Source organism: Pyrus communis, chromosome 2 (genome assembly GCF_963583255.1).
Source record: "Pyrus communis chromosome 2, drPyrComm1.1, whole genome shotgun sequence".
Lineage (NCBI taxonomy): Eukaryota > Viridiplantae > Streptophyta > Magnoliopsida > Rosales > Rosaceae > Pyrus > Pyrus communis.
In genome coordinates, this window is record NC_084804.1 from 32049282 (window position 1) to 32054216 (window position 4935).

Genomic DNA, 4935 nt, shown 5'->3' on the forward strand with positions numbered 1-4935 from the left:
GAGTGTTTAGCTATTCTAATTTGAATTTTTGACAGCGTGTACGAAACAAGGAAGGGTAAGGAACGCACAATTGTAAAACTAAAAACTAAAAACTAAAAACTAGATCAATATTGTAAAACTAAAAACTAGATCAATACATATTGGTTACTAATAAGAATTTTGTAGATAAAGTATATAAAATTACCATTACATTAGATCGTGGCTGCGTAACAGTGAACAAACTCATTCTCTAAAGGGATTCAAATTTTTTTTAGAAATCAAGACTAGTTGTAGGGCGCACTCGATATCAAATTTTAATGATATGAAATGTCTATTGTTCAAGTTGTATTTCATACCTCATCTTTGTAAAATATTAATCAAATAAAAAAAGATTGCGACATCTAATTGAGCTCGAAGAAATAGTCGAACATTGTGTTTTAAAAAACATTGAAATTTCATAATGACATCCTAATGAGTAAGTTGTTTTGGATTGAATTGATTTTTCTGCAAAGATGATTTATGAATGTAGACTAATTGATGATTTGGGATAGTTAAAATTCAATACAAAAGTGGGCTTCACAACTAATCTTTATTTTTACATATAAAAAGGATTCCCGTTAGAGAATAGGTCTGTAACAGTAAATACACTCAATGAAATATCTCTTTACGTTGCAACAAGACATTTTGAGATAAAGTTTCGTATTGGTTCGTAGGGTGAACACATACCAAATTTTGTTGACCGAAGAGAATAAATATCAAATTGTGTTAATAACTAATGCGTTTGATCTGTCCCATATATAGTTGATTCCACCTTTTTTTTTTTTTTTTTTTTTTTTTTATTTGAACCGAGAGTAAAGTTGGGAGCAAGGGAATGCATTTTGGGCAGGCTAGCTTTGTTAATAAGAAACATTTCGCATCAGAATCAAGATCTATTATTAAGGCCATTAAATTACTTGGGTGACAAAACTCTGGCTTCAACTAAGCAAATGAAGCATTCTGCGTTTGTCAAACCTTAAAAGTTTACACGCTTCCTTTTCATTGCATAACAAAATCCTTATATAGTTCAATCCAGGCAGGTTTGTCAAGGCGGCTTTTAGGAAATCAAATTAAATTTCGGTCTTTATTTATATGAAAAGCAATGACGCGTCTAAGGATATCCATCATCACACTTTTGTATAATGCGTGCACTCCATTGGCACACTCAGAATATTGCAATTGGACCAGAAAATTAGCCAAGTGGTGGTTGCTATAGCCTTAAGAGCATGGAATATTTCAATGCAATTTTTTTTATCATGTCCCAATTTTTAAAGCAGATGGCTAGATACATTTTCCTCTTATTTTGTTTTATTTCATTTACCATTTTGCGAAGTGGTTTGGAAATTATAATTAGGGTCGGTCTACAATACCTTTTAAAGAAAATTGTACTGGTATATTTTAATTTGATGGATGATTGTGTACAAAAACGTTAGAGAGAATTATGTTCTCCATGTACAATACAAAGGCATATGAGATGAATTTACAAATTCGTACTTAATAAAAGTCATTTTACAAAACCATTCTCACATGCTTATGTAATGGTTGTGGATGACATTTTGTATTCCCTTTTTGTCATCCATTCTTTAATATTCTAGCTTCAATCCTTTGAGTTGTAAGTTCCTCACCCAAATATATCCTTAATTATTACCTAGTGTAGTCATTATACGCCACACACCAGGTCATGCATGTCCCAAATAGTGGCCAAGATTCCAGTGGTATATCATCAATTCATATGCATCCTTATCAAAGGAAATCATACATATAATATAATATAAAAACCCATGGGCATGCATGATGTTCATTGTCAGTGCAAACTAATGAAGGTTATTCTGTTTGTAGCTGATACGTTCATGATCCACAAAAAGAGGAGAGAAAAAAAAAATTAGAAATGCATGTGTAATTTTGGTCATGTGTTTTATTTTTCTCCCTGATGAGATTCGAAGGGATTTCAGTTCTAAGGCCATCTCCAACCAAGGGTTGGTCAGAGGGCTCGTTTTAACCTTCTGGCCTTCCAAGATTTTCTAAGATATTAATATTTTAATGAACAGTACATGACTATATTTGCATTCGTCTCCAACCGAGGGCCAGAGGGCCAGAGGGCTCGTTTTAGCCCTATCACAAAAAAAGTCTCCAACGGAGGGCCATAGGGCCAAACATAATTTATTATTTAAATTTTAAACCTACAACAACTTAAATTTAAAAACTACAACTTATATTTAAAAACTACAACTAAAATTTAAAAACGACAAATTAAATTTAAAAACTACAAATTAAATTTGAAAACAACATTAACTTAAATTTAAAAACTATAACAACTTAAATTTAATATCCATAATCAACATCATCTGCATCATCCGCCATCGTAAGATTATAGTCAGAAGTAAATAACTACCGTCGGCTCATAATTTCTTTTTTTTTTCTCCTATCAAAATAGGCCTTACTCATTGAAGTGTAATTCAAAGTGTTCCTTTCCATATTCTTATCATCCTTCTATTCTTGTATTTGTTTGGCCCGTTCTTCATGCCTACACTTCCTTTCTTTTGCCTCAAGGGCATTTTACTCCACCAATAATCGCAATGAGGCCGCCACTTCATGTTGAGCGGCGTAATCATCATTTGCCTTGCCCTTTTCCTTCAACCTTCGCGCCTTGTTTCGTCCCATAGCCCTAGTTATGGAACCTTCACCTGAAGACGGATTTTCTACCCTTGTTTATTGAATGGTTGGAGATCCATCTTCATCCATATCTGCAGCTGAGGATGTAGTTCCGAACATCGGTGTAGGAGCTCTCTGTGGTGGATCTTCAAATAACACCCACCCTTTAAAAAATTCCCAACAACTGTGAAACTGAAAGGGTTTCAAGTTGCTGTCCATATACAATTCCTCCGCTTGGCGTACCTAGAAAAAATTAAAGGAAATTAATTTATGAAATTAAATGTAATTTAATTAAATATTTAAAATAAATTGTGAAAACACTTACTTCGTCGTAGTAATTAGCGCCGCTTTCATGTCTACTTGTGGCTGCTAACAATGCTTGATGCCATTTGTTCAAACTTGGCTGAAGATGTTTCTTCCATCTTGAAGAACAACTCTCGTGGTTTCGAATATTCACTAAAGTGGTGCCTTTATAGAACTCTAAGTATTTTTTGGACACACGAGTCCAAACACCGTCATTTGTTTGACAATTCCCCCTCACACTATCTTCCGACACCCATCTATAAGCCTTGCAAAGAGCTTCATCTTCTTTTCGGGTCCAAGCCCTACCTTTCATTGCAGACGAGGCCATTTCAAAATTATTAAAAAATTTGAAGGATAGATTTTTGAAAGAGGAAGGAAAATATGAGAATTGAAATGGTGCAGGAATGGTGAAAATTTTGTGAGGAATGATCTAGGTATTTATAGGAAAAAAAATAGAATTTTTTTTTTTTTAAGAAAAAAAAGCCCAAAAGACCTAAAAAAAAAAAAAAAAGTTTGAATCCAACGGTAACTGGCGCCAGCTAGCAACGGCTAATTGACTCAGCTAGCCGTTGGATTCAAAATTCTTTTTAAGTATTAACTGACAGGAATACATTTATATTAAATAATATAAACATATTCTTGTCAGTTATAACCGACAGGAAAAATAATTTTTCTGGCCAGCCCTCCAGCCCTCTCCGATTCCATGGGGCCATCTCAGATTCCACAGCCCTCTGGCCTAGCCCTAGGTTGGAGACGGTTTTTGGGCTATTTTCGGCCCTCTGGCCCTCTGGCCCTCTGGACCCTTCGGTTGGAGATGGCCTAATTGTTTCCCAAAGAGTCCACTTAGACTTGAGTGGATTCTCATAAAATTTCAAGGGGTTTTTATCATAGATAGTCCCTGAAATTGATCCCTCCCATTTAGATGGTCCCTAAAATTGAAAATCGATCAATGTAATCCCTAAAAATAGATGTTGCAAATCAATGTGATCATTTCTTTAGAATTCTGTTAAAAATTCTGTTAAGTGCTGATGTGGCATATAAATAGGTCCCACAAGTATATTAAATATTACGATGTGAATAAAAAAAAATCTTTGAATAATAAAAAAAAACATTGTATTTTTACCAAAAAAAAAAAAAAATGATTGTTCACTATCTTATTTCCTCTCCCACCAAGCAATCACTACAACCCCACACCACCTTGTCGACTGCACCTCTAGGTCAAGCAACACCAGAGAGGTTTCAGTTTGGTTATCAGCACCGGAGAGCACGAGGACCGCGAGAACGGGGGTGTGACCCATTGGACTGGCTGGAGCCCACAGTGCCGATACGATCGTGGGACTAGATATGTAGGTTGGGGAGGGCATGTGGTTGGGCTTGGAGTGATCAGACGGGTGGAGGTGGTGGTGGTTTCATTAGATGGCGGGGAGAGGTTGGGAGCAGAGGAGGAGCAAGAGGAAGACATTGGTGGTGAGAGAGTGATGGGTTTAGTGGTCAATGCTGGTGGGTGTGGAGCTATATGCATATGGTAATTGCATTGTGTGTTTTTACAAGGCTTGTGTTGATGGATGTGTCATTGTAGGAGTCAGGGTTGGGTTTTTGGGGAGGGGAAGACATTCATCTTCTTCTTTTTATTTTTAAGTTTTTAATTATATATATTATAAAAAAAAACTTATTTAAATATTTTCTAATTCACATGGCAATATTTAATTAGATTTGTGGGATCCAGTTATGTGCCACATCAGCACATAATAGAATTTTTAACACAATTGGATGAAATGACAACATTGATTTGTGACACCCATTTTCAGTGACTACGTTGATCAATTTTCAATTTTAGGGACCATCTTGATGTGATGAGTCAATTTCAGGAATCGTTTGTGATAAAACCCTATTTCAAGAGAAAAAAGTTGAATTTGTTTAAGCACTATGAAATCTCTCTGAATCCATCAATTTTTTTAAGTTACT